The following is a 20,572-nucleotide window of genomic DNA, read 5'->3' as shown; positions in this document are numbered from 1 at the left end:
AAGCAACAGGTTGATCCTGGCCCTCAGAATTAAGTTGTGATAGGACTGCCCCTACTCCTAATTCAGATGCATCAGTTTGGACATAGAATTTTTTAGAGTAACAAGGGCTTTTCAGGACAGGTGCAGAGCACATGGCCTGCTTCAGCTCCTCAAAAGCTTTCTGACAGCTTGCTGTCCACAATACCTTTTTAGGCATTTTCTTGGATGTGAGGTCATTAAGAGGGGCTGCAATGGAGCCATAGTTCTTAATGAACCTCCTGTAATACCCAGTGAGGCCTAGGAAGGCTCTCACCTGAGTCTGAGTGGTAGGGGGAACCCAATCAATAATAGTTTGGATTTTCCCCTGAAGTGGTGCAATCTGTTCCCCACCAACAAGGTGTCCCAGATAAACCACCTTACCCTGCCCTATCTGGCACTTTGAAGCCTTGATAGTGAGGCCTGCCTTTTGCAGAGCCTCCAAAACTTTCCATAGGTGGACCAGGTGATCATCCCAGCTGGAGCTAAAGACAGCTATATCGTCCAAATATGCTGCACTGAAAGCTTCCAGCCCTTGCAGGACTGTGTTCACCAACCTCTGAAAAGTGGCAGGTGCATTTTTCAAACCAAAAGGCATTACAGTAAACTGGTAATGTCCTCCAATGGTAGAAAATGCAGTCTTAGGTTTAGCATCTTCTGACAATTTGATCTGCCAATACCCTGCAGTCAAATCAAAAGTGCTTAGATACTTGGCAGATGCCAGTGTATCTATGAGCTCATCTGCCCTGGGTATAGGGTGAGCATCAGTTTTGGTTACCAAGTTGAGACCTCTATAGTCTACACAAAACCTCATTTCCTTCTTTCCATCTTTAGAATTGGGTTTTGGTACCAGTACCACAGGAGAAGCCCATGGACTGTCAGAGTGCTCAACCACTCCTAGTTCCAACATTTTCTGAACTTCTTGCTTTATGCAGTCTCTGACATGGTCAGGCTGCCTATAGATCTTACTTTTGACAGGTAAACTGTCTCCAGTATCTATAGTGTGCTCACACCAAGAAGTGGTGCCTGGCACAGTAGAGAAGAGTTCTGAAAATTGTCCTAGGAGATTTATGCAATTATCTTTCTGCTCAGCAGTAAGACAATCAGCCAAAACTACACCTTCCACAAGAGCATCTTGTTCTGTGGAAGAGAAGAGATCAGGTAGAGGATCACTGTCTTCTTCCTGTCCCTCATCTGTTGCCATGAGCAGGGTGAGATCAGCCCTGTCATAGTAGGGTTTCAGGCGGTTGACATGGAGCACCCTAAGGGGACTCCTGGCAGTGCCTAAGTCAACCAAGTAGGTGACTTCACCCTTCTTTTCAACAATTGTGTGTGGTCCACTCCATTTATCTTGGAGTGCTCTTGGGGCCACAGGCTCCAAGACCCACACTTTCTGCCCTGGTTGGTACTGAACCAAAACAGCCTTCTGATCATGCCATTGCTTTTGGAGCTCTTGGCTGGCCTGAAGGTTTTTACTGGCCTTTTTCGTGTACTCAGCCATCCTTGATCTGAGGCCAAGTACATAATCCACAATATCCTGCTTAGGAGCTTTTAAAGGTTGTTCCCAACCCTCCTTTACAAGTGTGAGTGGACCCCTAACAGGGTGTCCAAAAAGAAGTTCAAAGGGGCTGAAGCCCACTCCTTTCTGGGGTACCTCCCTGTAGGCAAAAAGGAGGCATGGTAGAAGGATATCCCATCTCCTGCGGAGTTTTTCAGGGACTCCCATAATCATGCCTTTGAGAGTTTTATTAAATCTCTCCACCAGTCCATTTGTTTGTGGATGATAGGGTGTTGTGAACTTGTAGGTTACACCACACTCCTTCCACATGGCCTTTAAGTATGCAGACATGAAATTGCTTCCTCTGTCTGATACTACTTCCTTTGGGAAGCCCACCCTGGAAAATATTCCCAGGAGGGCCTTTGCCACTGCAGGAGCTGTAGTGGTCCTTAAAGGAATAGCTTCAGGATATCTTGTGGCATGGTCCACTACCACTAAGATAAACCTATTGCCTGAAGCAGTAGGAGGGTCAAGGGGGCCAACTATGTCAACCCCTACCCTTTCAAAGGGAACCCCAACCACAGGCAGTGGGATAAGGGGTGCCTTTGGAGTGCCACCTGTCTTGCCACTGGCTTGACAGGTTTCACAGGACTTACAAAATTCTTTTGTGTCCTCAGACATCCTAGGCCAATGAAACAATGGAACCAATCTGTCCCAAGTTTTCATTTGACCAAGGTGCCCAGCTAGGGGAATGTCATGTGCCAGTGTTAGGAGGAACTTTCTGTACTCCTGAGGGATCACTAATCTCCTGGCAGCTCCAGGTTTAGGATCCCTATGCTCAGTGTACAAGAGGTTGTCCTCCCAGTAAACTCTGTGAGAGTCACTGACATCCCCATTAGCTTGTTTGACAGCTTGCTGTCTGAGACCCTCTAATGTGGGACAGGTTTGCTGTGCCACACTCAGCTCCTCTCTGGCAGGCCCCCCTTCACCCAAAAGCTCAGCAGTGTCTGCTTCCAGCTCCTCTGGTGTAGGTTCTGCACAGGGAGGGAATTCTTCTTCCTCAGAAGTAGAATCCACTGTAGAGGGAGGGATAGTAGGAAGTGGTTTGCTTCTACTAGCCCTAGCTTTAGGGAGCACTTGGTCCATTGTTCCAGGATCCAAGCGTCCCTGTCCTTTTTGCTTTTTGGCCTGAGCCCTTGTCAAAGCAAAAATATGCCCTGGGATGCCCAGCATTGCTGCATGGGCCTCCAACTCCACATCTGACCAAGCTGATGTCTCCAAATCATTCCCTAATAGACAGTCTACAGGTAAATCTGAAGCTACCACAACTTTCTTTGGACCAGTTACCCCCCCCCAGTTGAGATTTACAACAGCCATGGGGTGGCTTTGTGTTATGTTGTGAGCATCGGTTACTTGGTACTGGTGTCCAAGTATGTGTTGTTCAGGGTGCACCAGTTTCTCAATCACCATTGTGACACTGGCACCTGTGTCCCTGTAGGCCTGGACCTCAACACCATTTATTAGGGTTAGTTGCTTGTACTTCTCCAAGTTATGGGGGCAAGCAACCAAAGTGGCTAAATCCATAGCCCCTTCAGAGACTAAAGTAGCCTCTGTGGTCTCCCTAATCAGACCAACCCCAACTAAATTACCAAAAGTGAGCCCAGCTACTCCCTTGGATTGGCTATTAGTAGGTTTGCTCCCACCACCACTGCTATTAGTAGGGACACTAGGTGTAGCAGTAGGGGTTGTAGTGGTAGAAGCTGTGGTGCCTTTCTTTGGACAACTGGGATCTGTTGTCCAATGGCCTTTTATTTTACATAAATAGCACCATGGTTTCTTTTCCTTGTTCTGATTAAAGTAGGATTTGGACCCACCACCCCCACCAGAGTGTTTTTGTGGGCCTGATGAAGACTCATTTTTAGATTTGTCCCCACCCTTGTCAGAAGACTTACCATCCTTCTTTTTGTTGCCATCTTTGTCACCCCCTGTATGAACTTTTCTGTTCACTCTTGTTCTGACCCATTTGTCTGCCTTCTTTCCCAATTCTTGGGGAGAGGTCAGATCAGAGTCCACCAAGTACTGGTGCAACAAATCCGACACACAATTATTAAGAATATGCTCTCTCAGGATTAAGTTATACAGGCTGTCATAATCAGTAACTTTGCTGCCATGTAACCACCCCTCCAAGGCCTTCACTGCCTGGTCAATGAAATCAACCCAGTCTTGTGAAGACTCCTTTTTGGTCTCTCTGAACTTTATCCTGTACTGTTCAGTGGTTAAGCCATAACCATCCAGGAGTGCATTCTTAAGAACTTGGAAATTATTGGCATCATTTTCTTTCACTGTAAGGAGCCTATCCCTACCTTTTCCACTAAATGATAGCCATAGGATAGCAGCCCACTGCTTTTGAGGGACATCCTGTACAGCACAGGCCCTCTCAAGTGCAGCAAACCACTTGTTAATGTCATCCCCCTCCTTATAAGGGGGAACTATCTTGTGCAGATTCCTGGAATCATGCTCTTTTGCAGGATGACTATGGGGAATACTGCTGCTGCCACCATGGGTATCTAAACCCAACTTTGTCTTTCCCTCTCTATTTCTAAAGACTGTCTATCCAAATCCAGCTGTTGCTTCTTGAGCTTCAGTCTGGTTTGTTCCACTCTCAATCTATTGAGCTCCCTTTCTAACAATCTGTCATCAGGGTGGGTGGGAGGGACATTTCTAGATACAGAGGTATGATGGGAATGAACAGAAGGAGACCTGTCCCTTACAGAGGGCACCCTAACAGCTTGGCTACCAGCATAATGTGAGAGCACACCATCAGTATGGTGTGATTCAACCTCTGTACCAACTATGCTAGACTGTCTAGTAATGGGCAGGCTGAGAAGTTTCTTTCCTGAACCTTTTCCTGGGGGAGTCCCTGGATCAGATTGAGAACCATTAGCTACTTTTTCTACAGATTGGGCAGTTATGGCCTTATCCTGTACTCTAAGCATATTAATTAACAGTTCTAAGGAAGGATTCTTCCCTACACTCAAACCTCTCTCTATGCAGAGACTCCTTGCTCCTTTCCAGCTAAGGTGATCATATGCAAGTTTGGACAGTTCAACATTTTTTCCTGTGCCAGACATTTTTTAGAGAGAGTTAAAGTGATAGAAAAAGAGAAAAAAGTTTTCAGAACTTTTTGGAAAGACAGAAAAAACTTTTAAAAACTTTTAAGAACTTTTTGAAAGTTTAGAAGTACTTTTCAGCACTTAGAAAAGAGTGAAAAGAGGAAATGCAAAACTTTTTGGCTATGTGTATATACACTGACCTTGTTTTGTATATTTTTCTCTTATGAAAAGTACAATGACAAGAGTGGTAAGTAGTCTCAAGCACTTATCCCACCACTGCACAACCAATGTAGGAGGCTGGACTGGCTTGTAGTGAGTACCAAGGGGGTACTTGCACCTTGCACCAGGCCCAGTTATCCCTTATTAGAGTATAGGGTGTCTAGCAGCTTAGGCTGATAGATAATGGTAGCTTAGCAGAGCAGCTTAGGCTGAACTAGGAGACGTGTGAAGCTACTACAGTACCACTTAGTGTCATATGCACAATATCATAAGAAAACACAATACACAGTTATACTAAAAATAAAGGTACTTTATTTTTATGACAATATGCCAAAGTATCTTAGGGTGTACCCTCAGTGAGAGGATAGGAAATATACACAAGATATATATACACAATAGCAAAAATATGCAGTATAGTCTTAGAAAACAGTGCAAACAATGTATAGTTACAATAGGATGCAATGGGGAAACATAGGGATAGGGGCAACACAAACCATATACTCCAGAAGTGGAATGCGAACCACGAATGGACCCCAAACCTATGTGACCTTGTAGAGGGTCGCTGGGACTATTAGAAAATAGTGAGAGTTAGGAAAATAACCCTCCCCAAGACCCTGAAAAGTGAGTGCAAAGTGCACTAAAGTTCCCCTAAGGACAAAAGAGTCGTGTTAGAGGAATAATGCAGGAAAGACACAAACCAGCAATGCAACAACTGTGGATTTCCAATCTAGGGTACCTGTGGAACAAGGGGACCAAGTCCAAAAGTCACAAGCAAGTCGGAGATGGGCAGATGCCCAGGAAATGCCAGCTGCGGGTGCAAAGAAGCTTTGACTGGACAGAAGAAGCTGAGGTTTCTGCAGGAACGAAAAGGGCTAGAGACTTCCCCTTTGGTGGACGGATCCCTCTCGCCTTGGAGAGTCGTGCAGAAGTGTTTTCCCGCCGGAAGGACGCCAACAAGCCTTGCTACACGCAAATCGTGCGTTTGGCGTTTTTGGACGCTGCTGGGGCCCAGGAGAGACCAGGAGGTCGCAAATTGAACCTGCAGAGAGAAGGGACGTCGAGCAAGACAAAGAGCCCTCACTGAAGCAGGTAGTACCCGGAGAAGTGCCAGAAACAGGCACTACGAGGATGCGTGAAACGGTGCTCGCCGAAGTTGCACAAAGGAGTCCCACGTCGCCGGAGACCAACTTAGAAAGTCGTGCAATGCAGGTTAGAGTGCCGTGGACCCAGGCTTGGCTGTGCATGAAGGATTTCCGCCGGAAGTGCACAGGGGCCGGAGTAGCTGCAAAGTCGCGGTTCCCAGCAATGCAGCCCAGCGAGGTGAGGCAAGGACTTACCTCCACCAAACTTGGGCTGAAGAGTCACTGGACTGTGGGGGTCACTTGGACAGCGTCGCTGGATTCGAGGGACCTCGCTCGTCGTGCTGAGAGGAGACCCAAGGGACCGGTAATGCAGCTTTTTGGTGCCTGCGGTTGCAGGGGGAAGATTCCGTCGACCCACGGGAGATTTCTTCGGAGCTTCTGGTGCAGAGAGGAGGCAGACTACCCCCACAGCATGCACAAGCAGGAAAACAGTCGAGAAGGCGGCAGGATCAGCGTTACAGAGTTGCAGTAGTCGTCTTTGCTACTATGTTGCAGGTTTGCAGGCTTCCAGCGCGGTCAGCGGTCGATTCCTTATCAGAAGGTGAAGAGGGAGATGCAGAGGAACTCGGCTGAGCTCATGCACTCGTTATCTAAAGTTTCCCCAGAGACAGAGACCCTAAATAGCCAGAAAAGAGGGTTTGGCTACCTAGGAGAGAGGAAAGGCTACTAACACCTGAAGGAGCCTATCAGCAGGAGTCTCTGACGTCACCTGGTGGCACTGGCCACTCAGAGCAGTCCAGTGTGCCAGCAGCACCTCTGTTTCCAAGATGGCAGAGGTCTGGAGCACACTGGAGGAGCTCTGGACACCTCCCAGGGGAGGTGCAGGTCAGGGGAGTGGTCACTCCCCTTTCCTTTGTCCAGTTTCACGCCAGAGCAGGGGCTAAGGGGTCCCTGAACCGGTGTAGACTGGCTTATGCAGAATTGGGCACATCTGTGCCCAACAAAGCATTTCCAGAGGCTGGGGGAGGCTACTCCTCCCCTGCCTTCACACCATTTTCCAAAGGGAGAGGGTGTCACACCCTCTCTCAGAGGAAGTTCTTTGTTCTGCCATCCTGGGCCAGGCCTGGCTGGACCCCAGGAGGGCAGCTGCCTGTCTGAGGGGTTGGCAGCAGCAGCAGCTGCAGAGAAACCCCAGGAAGGGCAGTCTGGCAGTACCAGGGTCTGTGCTACAGACCACTGGGATCATGGAATTGTACCAACAATGCCAGGATGGCATAGAGGGGGCAATTCCATGATCATAGACATGTTACATGGCCATATTCGGAGTTACCATGGTGAAGCTACATATAGGTAGTGACCTATATGTAGTGCACGCGTGTAATGGTGTCCCCGCACTCACAAAGTTCAGTGAATTGGCTCTGAACAATGTGGGGGCACCTTGGCTAGTGCCAGGGTGCCCTCACACTAAGTAACTTTGCACCTAACCTTTACCAGGTAAAGGTTAGACATATAGGTGACTTATAAGTTACTTAAGTGCAGTGTAAAATGGCTGTGAAATAACGTGGACGTTATTTCACTCAGGCTGCAGTGGCAGGCCTGTGTAAGAATTGTCAGAGCTCCCTATGGGTGGCAAAAGAAATGCTGCAGCCCATAGGGATCTCCTGGAACCCCAATACCCTGGGTACCTCAGTACCATATACTAGGGAATTATAAGGGTGTTCCAGTAAGCCAATGTAAATTGGTAAAAATGGTCACTAGCCTGTCAGTGACAATTTGGAAAGAAATGAGAGAGCATAACCACTGAGGTTCTGATTAGCAGAGCCTCAGTGAGACAGTTAGTCACTACACAGGTAACACATTCAGGCACACTTATGAGCACTGGGGCCCTGGGTTACCAGGGTCCCAGTGACACATACAACTAAAACAACATATATACAGTGAAAAATGGGGGTAACATGCCAGGCAAGATGGTACTTTCCTACACACACCTTGTTGCGCTGTGCTGTTAAATAGTTCATGGGTAGGGTGCGTTGCCATGTCATTCCTCAGGGACAATCTATCATCTGTATTGTGATTTGGACTACATGTGCAATTTGAGGGAGAGTGTTAGATTAACACCTGTACATGCATCACACAATGATGACACTAATGTTTGCCTGTCTCTTTTTTACAGCTGCCAACATGAATGCCACACAAATTAGAGAGTTTCAGAGGCGGGTAGTGCGATACAGGTGCATCCTGGATGTGGAGGCTGGGTTTAGAATGATGACAAGACGCTATAGTGGGGAGAAAGCCATTGGAGCATGGTGGGCTTTTAGCCAAGGGGGCCGGGCATTGGCCACAAGATGTGCCGCCACCACCCCGACTGCAGGTAGTGGCACAGTGGGCACCAGTATCTCCGCCACATCTACTGCACCCTCAACCTCTGGAGCTACAACCACAACACCTGCTGCACCATCTATTCCACCACCCCCGACCACGGCATCTGCTACTGCAGTTGCTACTTCTTCAGGAAAACAAACCACCACAACAGCTGGTACGGACATGGCCGCATTCAGGCAGCTTCAGAGGGACATGCGTAAGGTCCTAAAGAGAATGGACAGTCTCCAGCGTGACGTTACTCGCAATAGCCGGAGACTGAAATCTATCCAGAAAACTCTGAGGAGGGCAAACCTCGAAGTCCTGCATTGCCTCACCCCTAATTCTGTCCCCTCCCTCCTCCTTCCTTCTACTATTTTTTAGCGGATTTAGTGATAGGTTAGAGTAGGCTATTAGTTTAGATAGGATAAGTAGGTTGAGGAGTGGGGGGAGTTATTTTATTACATTTTAGTTTGTGGGTGGGGGTTGATGTTGGGGTTTTTGTGTTTTCTTTCATTAAAAAAACTAATTACAAAAATATATATATAAAAAAATGTATATTTATATATATTTGTTTAGTATTAGTTAGTATCTGTTTAGGTTAGTATATATGGTCCTACATGTATCCCGTCATGTAAGAGGGGTGGGGGGGTTAATGTTTAGAGTGTTTAGTTACATGTGGTAAGTAAGTTTAGCATACGATAGTTAGGGCCAGTTGTGGGTAATGTATAGTTAGGATAGTTTAGGTTAGTATAAGTGTGTGACATAATTTTAAGTTTTCTTTTATACATAGTTAATAACGTTTTAGATACTCCTTTACGGTATGTGTCATATGCTTGGGGATCTGGGCCTTTGCATGAGTGTACAGTGGCAAATTTGTGTATGCCTGTGTATTCCGTCCTGCATCCACATCCCATTTTTGACATGTTTATTCCCACTTCCAAATGAGCTGTCACATTGGCAGCTACAACAAAGCTACTTCTCTATGCATCTGCCATCCATTGTACCCACCTCTCAAGGTGACTATGGTTCCCATGTATTGGACAGGTAGGTGTGCTTTTTAAGCTGTCATTGTTTGGTTCCTGTGTTGGAATCTTGGGCACTGTGGGACGTCTGCCTGCAGCCTCATGTTAATGTAAACCCTGATAAACTGAGTGGTCTCAAATTCTTATGAGGTTAAGTATACAAAATTCACACCTATGAGTTTAGATTGTACTCCCAGGTGACGTTATTGTCCAAAGACTCTTACACAGCCATTCCTGCTGTATGTTGTGGTTGTGGCATTTATGTTTAGAGTCAAAATGTCACATACACAATGATTGTCTTGTAGGGGATGTAGCCAGCATTGAGTATAATCTTGTAGATACCTTGGGCCTGACATATACAATTTTTACACAGCCTTTGATTGTTAATGGTGCTTTTACTTCAGAAATGAGCCACAAGCAACATGGATGATTTTAAAATCCAGACCCTTGTGCATAGATATCAGCCCACATTATTTCTACCCTCTTGTATTGACATTCTGTGACCATTGACATGTTACATGCATCACAAATCTCCAGCATATTAGATGTGTCACATCACACAGAGACAAAATAGTTGTGTAGGTGCTGTTTATTTAAAAGTGCTGTAGTGCAATATTTATATAGTCCAGGTTTGTAAGTCCATTAGTGTGCCACATTCTATTGTGACGCAACACAAGTGCAATGTTGAGGGACATGTCATTGGACATGCTGTGATGGAGTGTCATTCAGTGCAGAGGAACATGAATTGCCAATTGGGTAGTGAGAGACAATTGCAGTCCATAGTGGTAAGGTTAATAGTGTGTCAGAGAAGAGTGCATGTCACCAACTCTAGCAAGACTGGCATGTTGCCAAGCACAGGGCAAAGGAAAAACAGTGCCCATGTGGCATGGGCTGGTGCTACCAGGTACTCCTAAGGGTGAAGGTGATCTGTTCCACGTCTTCATCCTCTGATGTGTGTGTCGTCTCCTCTGCCCTTGATGGTCATGGGTTTGAGGGGGCAACACACACTTCAGTGTTTGGAGAAGTGGACTCTGAATTCCCGGTAGCTGCCAACTGTGGAACTATTAAGAGCATAACTGCAGCAAGGAGGAGCCGCTGGTTATTGAGTATGGCAGCAGCATCACTGTGGTAGGCAGCCATGTCTGCCCTAAGGGAGTCTTGATTGTTGTCATGCATGCAGTGAAAAGTTTGGGAGGCCAGGTGTTGTGGCAACTCCCTCATTGCAGTGGTGAGGTCCCTCACACACTGTTGGAGTCCTTGCAGTGGTGATTGTTGGAATTCCATGGCTGCTGACATGTGCATCCCCTCAAGACTGGCTGCCATATTTTGCATCCCCACTCGCACCTCTTTGGCCAGCTCCCACTGTACTCCCACAATTGTCCTCTCAAAGGTGGTCCCAGTGTCATCAGAGTCCTCAGCTGTGATCGAGCTGGCAGGTCGTACTACTGGGATGGTAGGTGGCTCCTCTGGGATGGCTGCTACATGTGTGCTCTTCCTTGCGACTGGAGGTGGTGTCTGGAGGGTTCCCAGGACATCTTGGAGGGTTTCCTGGCTGATGGTTGTCAGCTCGTCATCCATGTCATCAGGGTAGTCCAGGACAGGCAGATCCACAGGAGAGCCATTGTCCTCTGCAATGAGATACAATTAGTGTGTCTTTGTTGTGGCAGTTGTAATGTGACGCCACTGACTTCCTATTAGTGGAACATTGTAATCTGGGTTTCCGTTCATTGTTCCTGTCATTAATATTTGCATTCTCACAGGCCTATGCCTCAACTGCATGTCACATGTTGTATGGGCAGCTTGGGGAATTGTCTGCGTCACATCCTCTAGGTGTAGGTTCTGTCCAAGTTGTGTCTTGCCACCTTCTTGTCCTACTCAACCCTCCCTCTGCTACCATTAGCATGGTGAGGCCTTGCAATGCTTGTTGGTGTACTGATGCCACATGCACCACACATAACAATATGCCCCTGACCCAGTCTATGATATTTCACATACACCTATACGTTGCTGAGACCTATCACTATACCATGTATTGCTCTGGCATGACACAATACAGGTGTCAGCATTGGTAGTTTGTCATGTTGATGTTTGCGTATGTGTGCTACATTGCATTGCACTGGTGGGCCTGGAAGAGTTCCATTTCCTCTTCTGACTGTGCGGGTGTGTTTCACTAGCTACACACATATGTCCTCCCCCTCAATGCTGTTTTCTTAGCAGTATGACATTTGAGAAGTTGCAAGGTGGCATTGCAGCCACTGTAACACAGGCACGGAGTAGACCCTGGAATGTGCAGCATGGGTATGAGATTACTGCTGTGTACTTCATAATGCAAGTGACAGTGCCTGGGGTTTATTGAGTCTATGGACAGGAGCAGTTGACAAGAGTCGCACTTGGATAGGAATTGAAGGGGATTGATCACATGGACATCCTGAACCCTCATTTTGAGTGTGTTTGTGCCATGCGCACCTAACTGCCATTTCCTAATTGACCAGCACACACAGTACAGGTAGTAGTGGCAAATGTTGTCAGTGGTAAATGCTGCTTGAGGCAATGGCCTAAGACTGGGCATTGTCCCCTAGTTCACATTCTGACAACACCAGCTATCCTGTGACAGCAGTCCAGTTTTACGTTCTATCCTACCCTCCTGGACTGCTTTTGCCTTGCCAGGAGCCTTGGATTGGCGGTGTACCCCCATGCAAAGGTTGTTAGTGTTGTGCTGTGGCCGTGGATGCCCCTGCACAGCCCATGCACCCATGCCGTGCCCCTTTGCCCTTTCCACTGCCTGATTTCCATGGCTGACCTGCATTGTGTAGTAGGTTTGTACCTCCCCCTTCTTGCACTTGACATTTAGGCATTTTTCCCCATGCAACTTACCCTGCATATGTGGTGTTTACTGAAACTCTGCACTGTCCTGTCCTGCAATTCCTGGGACGATCTCCTCCTGGATGGCAGCTGCAACCATCTCCTCCACCTCGTCCAGGGCCTCCTGCAGTGCTGGACTCCCACCTCCAGTCTACAGTGCTGCCTTCCTGTTCCTTGACATTTTCTCCTTTGTCCTGTGCTTGCAGTCATGCCAGCATTTCTTACACTCAGTGACAGTTCTCCTGTCCTCTGCCACACTGTTTATCTTGTCCACAATGTGTTGCCAAATTGCCTCTCTCCTCCCAATTGGCAATTTAGAGGTGATGAAGAGTTGATGCTGGTGCTTCGTCACATCTCTGACTAGTATTTCATGCCCCTCTGCGCTGAAACGACAGTTCCTTTTCTTCTTGTCTCTCCCCTGGGTCTTGTCTGTGTCCTCCTGGCTGGTTCCTGGGCGATTGAGGTCTCCCTGGAGTCTCTCCTGGCTTCTGGGATCCATTTTGTGGCTCCTTAGCACTGTTTGCTGCGCTTGCATCATTTTTTGATGCTATTATGGGGAAAAATGGCGCATATCCGGTTTGCGACATTTTCCGTGTCGCAAACCGGATTAGAGTAATTTTTTCTGCATTAACGTCATTTTGCTTTACGACCGGGGCAATGGTTAGCGTAAAAAAAAATGACTCTAACCTGTTCTTAGCGCCACAGTGCGTGAAAGTATAAATTTTATGCATGGGTGGTGCTAAGAAATGGCATTAGCCCGCATTAACATTTTTGACGCAAAACTGCATTAGCACAGTTTTGCGTAAAAAATATAAATATGGCCCAAAATACTCAAGAAGATGCCCACGAAATTTTGGTGGTTTTACTAGGTATTTTAGAAGAAGAGATGGTACCTATTGATGACCTATTTGGACTAACTTACTCATGGCAGCATGACTGTGAAAATTGTTCCTTTTCTTCAAAAACTGAAAAAGATTCAGAACAATTTATCTACCTTACTCTACCAATTTCTAAAACTGTCAGTTCAGAAAAATTGTTTGAAGACGCTTCACAAAATAATACATGTGCAAAACGCAACTGAGACCTCCTTTCAAGTTTGAACATAAGAAAAACTGGCAAGTATATAATCTTAATGCTACAGCGATGTAATACAGATGAAACTTAATTGGAAACTCAGATTACAAATTTTAAAGCAGGACAAATTTCAGTTTGTGGTAAAACGTATATCTGCACAGCCATCATTTTCCATGAAGGAGTAAGTGTTACATCTGGTCATTACATCATCTACATAAAGCATACAACTGGATGGATAGGGTGTAATGATTGTAAACTTATAATTAAACAGATATTACCCTGTAAAGCACCAACTTCTTACCTTCTGTTTCTTGAACTAATGTTTTGAGGAGGATTACTACTGGAGAAATGCAATAATACACGTGGGATTTTTAATAGAATAATATAAGGCATCATAAAGCCTAACAAGGGTGATGTCTTTCTAAGGGATTGTAAATATTTAAATCTTCTAACTCTTGGATGGAAACCGTATAGTACTAAATTAGAAATGGAGATTGGAAACTTTGAACTACAACATAACATCTAGAGAAGATAGAAAGAAAGACTGGTAAACTTTTGTTTCTAGAACATGTGATACTATACTCTTCAATGCATTTCTGTACTTTATGACATCATACAGCCTACCAAGAGTGATGTCTTTAAACACTTTTTTAACTAGTACTGTGATTCATACACATTAATTGTATTATGAAGCTGTAATAATAGAATTATTGTGTATAGGTAAAGCAGTTTGGTTAATATTGGTAGCGAGTACCACACTGTAGATGGGTCTCTTCGACCGCGTCTTCCAGCTCTTCAGACTCGCGCCTTTCGCGCACCTCACCTGGAACACTCGCGCGTTCCCTTGGTGACGTGCGAACGCCTTCGGACACTTCGGAACCGGATATCCGGGTTCCGGTTTCAAAACTGAGGACGGACGACAGACAGGAGGAGGAGGAGTTCCCTGGAAACGCGAGACTACCGACGGAAGACGAAGAGTCGCCACGAACGGAGGAAACAGGAGCCGGAGCAGAGGAGATTCCTGCCTCCCGCAGAGACAACGAGCCGGGAAGCCAGGATTCGGACGAGAGCATTCTCCGCCACAAACCTGGAGGGTCGTGGCTTAACAAGGTATGGTCCTTGTTACAAGGACTGCGGCACCATAAAACTACTATTGGGCACCAGGGAGGAGGTAGACAAGAGAAGAGGGTGGGGGTTGGAAAAGAGGGAGCTACGGGGAGCAAAATCACAACGGGGAATACCTTGGGCAGAGCACAAAAAGAGAGAATTAACACAAGTACCTAAAACCCTTCACCCCTCACTATCGGGCATACCTCTATACCTCTCCTCCTCTATCTCACTAGTCCCCTCCCCCTGCATGTTCTCACACTAGAACAGCGTCAGAACGCCACAAACCCACTTACCTTTTGTTTTGCTCCTGTGTTTTGTTTTTCGGTTCCACCAGGGAAGTCACGCGAACCAACACCTCAAGACACCTAAAAGGGGAAGAAAGAACAGAGACGTTAAGAAAGGAAGAACTCAGCTGGAACTGTTGCCATCATCATGGCTAATAACCAGTTGGTACATGAGACTGCGCTCCAGAAATTAACGGACACCATTGCAGCCAGAAAAGTACACCCTAATGTTCCGAGCTCAGTACTGCAAAAGTTTCAAGAAGGGGAGGACCCTGACTCCTTCTTCACAAATTTCGAACGGGTGGCCTCCTCAGCTCAATGGCCTGAAGAACGATGGGGCCAGTATATCGCACCCCTCCTAACTGGCACCCTTCAAACAGCCTATCAGGCCGCTAATCCCGGCGGTACTACCCCTTACAAAGATATTAAGAGGAGTATCCTGAAAAGGGTGGGTCATGACACAGAGTATTATAGGATGAAGTTTAGAAAGGTGAAATGGGGACAGAGCGAGGATCCCCGTACTTTCTATTTCAGGGTTAAGGACTTGGGGCTGAAATGGTTGGGGCCGCTAGGAACCGACCGAGAAGATATCATTAAAGCAGTTATCTTAGAACAGTACCTGGAGTCTCTCCCAGGCAGTACCAGGAACTGGATAAGACAGCATCCCAAGATTGATACGGAACTGGCTGTTGATCTGGCCTGTGCTTACCACCAGTTTGTTGATGTTAAGACCTTAGGCCCCAGGGCCACAGGAAAACCTCCTGTGGGACCACTCAAATATCCTCCCCGACGGCCCCCAGAGGAACCAGGATCCAATAGATCCCATAGATCCGGAGAGTCTAACACCATGCAACAACCCCAGTGTTTTAGTTGTGGGGAGTGGGGACACATTGCAAGAGGGTGTCCCAGGAAAAGTGAAGGGGTAGAGCCTATGGAGATTGGGGTCACCCGGGGTAGAGTGTTGTGTATTGGCAGAGGGAACCGTACATTCAAACAGATCATAAAAGTAAACGGAACTCCAATAGAAGCACTGATCGACTTGGGCTGTAGTCAGTCAGTAATCCGCAGAGACTTGTTAAGCCAAATGAGCCAGACCCTGAGCCAGTGGGTTACTATCTGTTGCATTCATGGAGACAAAAAGAACTATCCTCTGGAGCTGGTCAGAGTAGAATGGGGAGATGTGAGAAGGTAGCCTCTTTCTAGCCTTGTTACCCCCACTTTTGGCCTGTTTGTGAGTGTATGTCAGGGTGTTTGTCACTGTTTTCACTGTCTCACTGGGATCCTGATAGCCAGGCCTCAGTGCTCATAGTGAAAACACTATGTTTTCAGTATGTTTGTTATGTGTCACTGGGATCCTGTTAGTCAGGACCCCAGTGCTCATAAGGTTGTGGCCTATATGTATGTGTCACTGGGACCCTGTCACACAGGACCCCAGTGCTCATAGGTGTGCATGTATGTGTTCCCTGTGTGGTGCCTAACTGTCTCACTGAGGCTCTGCTAACCAGAACCTCAGTGGTTATGCTCTCTCATTACTTTTAAATTGTCACTAACAGGCTAGTGACCATTTTTACCAATTTACATTGGCTTACTGAAACACCCTTATAATTCCCTAGTATATGGTACTGAGGTACCCAGGGTATTGGGGTTCCAGGAGATCCCTATGGGCTGCAGCATTTCTTTTGCCACCCATAGGGAACTCTGACAATTCTTACACAGGCCTGCCACTGCAGCCTGAGTGAAATAACGTCCACATTATTTCACAGCCATTTTACACTGCACTTAAGTAACTTATAAGTCACCTATATGTCTAACCTTTACCTGGTAAAGGTTAGGTGCAAAGTTACTTAGTGTGAGGGCACCCTGGCACTAGCCAAGGTGCCCCCACATTGTTCAGAGCCAATTCACTGAACTTTGTGAGTGCGGGGACACCATTACACGCGTGCACTACATATAGGTCACTACCTATATGTAGCTTCACCATGGTAACTCCGAATATGGCCATGTAACATGTCTATGATCATGGAATTGCCCCCTCTATGCCATCCTGGCATTGTTGGTACAATTCCATGATCCCAGTGGTCTGTAGCACAGACCCTGGTACTGCCAGACTGCCCTTCCTGGGGTTTCTCTGCAGCTGCTGCTGCTGCCAACCCCTCAGACAGGCATCTGCCCTCCTGGGGTCCAGCCAGGCCTGGCCCAGGATGACAGAACAAAGAACTTCCTCTGAGAGAGGGTGTGACACCCTCTCCCTTTGGAAAATGGTGTGAAGGCAGGGGAGGAGTAGCCTCCCCCAGCCTCTGGAAATGCTTTGTTGGGCACAGAGGTGCCCAATTCTGCATAAGCCAGTCTACACCGGTTCAGGGACCCCTTAGCCCCTGCTCTGGCACGAAACTGGACAAAGGAAAGGGGAGTGACCACTCCCCTGACCTGCACCTCCCCTGGGAGGTGTCCAGAGCTCCTCCAGTGTGCTCCAGACCTCTGCCATCTTGGAAACAGAGGTGCTGCTGGCACACTGGACTGCTCTGAGTGGCCAGTGCCACCAGGTGACGTCAGAGACTCCTTGTGATAGGCTCCTTCAGGTGTTAGTAGCCTTTCCTCTCTCCTAGGTAGCCAAACCCTCTTTTCTGGCTATTTAGGGTCTCTGTCTCTGGGGAAACTTTAGATAACGAATGCATGAGCTCAGCCGAGTTCCTCTGCATCTCCCTCTTCACCTTCTGATAAGGAATCGACCGCTGACCGCGCTGGAAGCCTGCAAACCTGCAACATAGTAGCAAAGACGACTACTGCAACTCTGTAACGCTGATCCTGCCGCCTTCTCGACTGTTTTCCTGCTTGTGCATGCTGTGGGGGTAGTCTGCCTCCTCTCTGCACCAGAAGCTCCGAAGAAATCTCCCGTGGGTCGACGGAATCTTCCCCCTGCAACCGCAGGCACCAAAAAGCTGCATCTCCGGTCCCTTGGGTCTCCTCTCAGCACGACGAGCGAGGTCCCTCGAATCCAGCGACACCGTCCAAGTGACCCCCACAGTCCAGTGACTCTTCAGCCCAAGTTTGGTGGAGGTAAGTCCTTGCCTCACCTCGCTGGGCTGCATTGCTGGGAACCGCGACTTTGCAAGCTTCTCCGGCCCCTGTGCACTTCCGGCGGAAATCCTGTGTGCACAGCCAAGCCTGGGTCCACGGCACTCTAACCTGCATTGCACGACTTTCTAAGTTGGTCTCCGGCGACGTGGGACTCCTTTGTGCAACTTCGGCGAGCACCGTTTCACGCATCCTCGTAGTGCCTGTTTCTGGCACTTCTCCGGGTGCTACCTGCTTCAGTGAGGGCTCTTTGTCTTGCTCGACGTCCCCTCTCTCTGCAGGTCCAATTTGCGACCTCCTGGTCCCTCCTGGGCCCCAGCAGCGTCCAAAAACGCCAAACGCACGATTTGCGTGTAGCAAGGCTTGTTGGCGTCCATCCGGCGGGAAAACACTTCTGCACGACTCTCCAAGGCGTGGGGGATCCATCCTCCAAAGGGGAAGTCTCTAGCCCTTGTCGTTCCTGCAGTATTCACAGTTCTTCAGCCTAGTAAGAGCTTCTTTGCACCAACCGCTGGCATTTCTTGGGCATCTGCCCATCTCCGAGCTGCTTGTGACTTTTGGACTTGGTCCCCTTGTTCCACAGGTACCTTCAGACAGGAATCCATCGTTGTTGCATTGCTGATTTGTGTTTTCCTTGCATTCTCCCTCTAACACGACTATTTTGTCCTTAGGGGAACTTTAGTGCACTTTGCACTCACTTTTCAGGGTCTTGGGGAGGGTTATTTTTCTAACTCTCACTATTTTCTAATAGTCCCAGCGACCCTCTACAAGGTCCCATAGGTTTGGGGTCCATTCGTGGTTCGCATTCCACTTCTGGAGTATATGGTTTGTGTTGCCCCTATCCCTATGTTTCCCCATTGCATCCTATTGTAACTCTACATTGTTTGCACTGTTTTCTAAGACTATACTGCATATTTTTGCTATTGTGTATATATATCTTGTGTATATTTCCTATCCTCTCACTGAGGGTACACTCTAAGATACTTTGGCATATTGTCATAAAAATAAAGTACCTTTATTTTTAGTATAACTGTGTATTGTGTTTTCTTATGATATTGTGCATATGACACTAAGTGGTACTGTAGTAGCTTCACACGTCTCCTAGTTCAGCCTGAGCTGCTTTGCTAAGCTACCATTATCTATCAGCCTAAGCTGCTAGACACCCTATACACTAATAAGGGATAACTGGGCCTGGTGCAAGGTGCAAGTACCCCTTGGTACTCACTACAAGCCAGTCCAGCCTCCTACATTGGTTGTGCAGTGGTGGGATAAGTGCTTGAGACTACTTACCACTCTTGTCATTGTACTTTTCATAAGAGAAAAATATACAAAACAAGGTCAGTGTATATACACATAGCCAAAAAGTTTTGCATTTCCTCTTTTCACTCTTTTCTAAGTGCTGAAAAGTACTTCTAAACTTTCAAAAAGTTCTTAAAAGTTTAAAAAGTTTTTTCTGTCTTTCCAAAAAGTTTTGAAAACTTTTTTCTCTTTGTCTATCACTTTAACTCTCTCTAAAAATGTCTGGCACAGGCCAAAAAGTTGAACTGTCCAAACTTGCATATGATCACCTTAGCTGGAAAGGAGCAAGGAGTCTCTGCATAGAGAGAGGTTTGAGTGTAGGGAAGAATCCTTCCTTAGAACTGTTAATTAATATGCTTAGAGTACAGGATAAGGCCATAAGTGCCCAATCTGTAGAAAAAGTAGCTAATGGTTCTCAATCTGATCCAGGGACTCCCCCAGGAAAAGGTTCAGGAAAGAAACTTCTCAGCCTGCCCATTACTAGACAGTCTAGCATAGTTGGTACAGAGGTTGAATCACACCATACTGATGGTGTGCTCTCACATTATGCTGGTAGCCAAGCTGTTAGGGTGCCCTCTGTAAGGGACAGGTCTCCTTCTGTTCATTCCCATCATACCTCTGTATCTAGAAATGTCCCTCCCACCCACCCTGATGACAGATTGTTAGAAAGGGAGCTCAATAGATTGAGAGTGGAACAAACCAGACTGAAGCTCAAGAAGCAACAGCTGGATTTGGATAGACAGTCTTTAGAAATAGAGAGGGAAAGACAGAAGTTGGGTTTAGATACCCATGGTGGCAGCAGCAGTATTCCCCATAGTCATCCTGCAAAAGAGCATGATTCCAGGAATCTGCACAAGATAGTTCCCCCTTATAAGGAGGGGGATGACATTAACAAGTGGTTTGCTGCACTTGAGAGGGCCTGTGCTGTACAGGATGTCCCTCAAAAGCAGTGGGCTGCTATCCTATGGCTATCATTTACTGGAAAAGGTAGGGATAGGCTCCTTACTGTAAAAGAAAATGATGCTAACAATTTCCAAGTTCTTAAGAATGCACTCCTGGATGGTTATGGCTTAACCACTGAACAGTACAGGATAAAGTTCAGAGAGACCAAAAAGGAGTCTTCACAAGACTGGGTTGATTTCATTGACCAGGCAGTGAAGGCCTTGGAGGGGTGGTTACATGGCAGTAAAGTTACTGATTATGAAAGCCTGTATAACACAATCCTGAGAGAGCATATACTTAATAATTGTGTGTCTGATTTGTTGCACCAGTACCTGGTAGACTCTGATCTGACCTCTCCCCAAGAATTGGGAAAGAAGGCAGACAAATGGGTCAGAACAAGGGTGAACAGAAAAGTTCATACAGGGGGTGACAAAGATGGCAATAAGAAGAAAGATGGTGAAAAATCTCAAGATAAGCATGGGGATAAGGGTAAAACCAAAGATCCCACTTCAAATCTTAAACACTCTTCAGAGGGTGGGGATAAAACAAATTCTTCCTCTTCTTCCCAACCTGCACACATTAAAAAGCCTTGGTGCTTTGTGTGTAAAAACAGAGG

Source organism: Pleurodeles waltl, chromosome 7 (genome assembly GCF_031143425.1).
Source record: "Pleurodeles waltl isolate 20211129_DDA chromosome 7, aPleWal1.hap1.20221129, whole genome shotgun sequence".
Taxonomy (NCBI): Eukaryota; Metazoa; Chordata; class Amphibia; order Caudata; family Salamandridae; genus Pleurodeles; species Pleurodeles waltl.
This window is presented reverse-complemented; position numbering follows the sequence as displayed.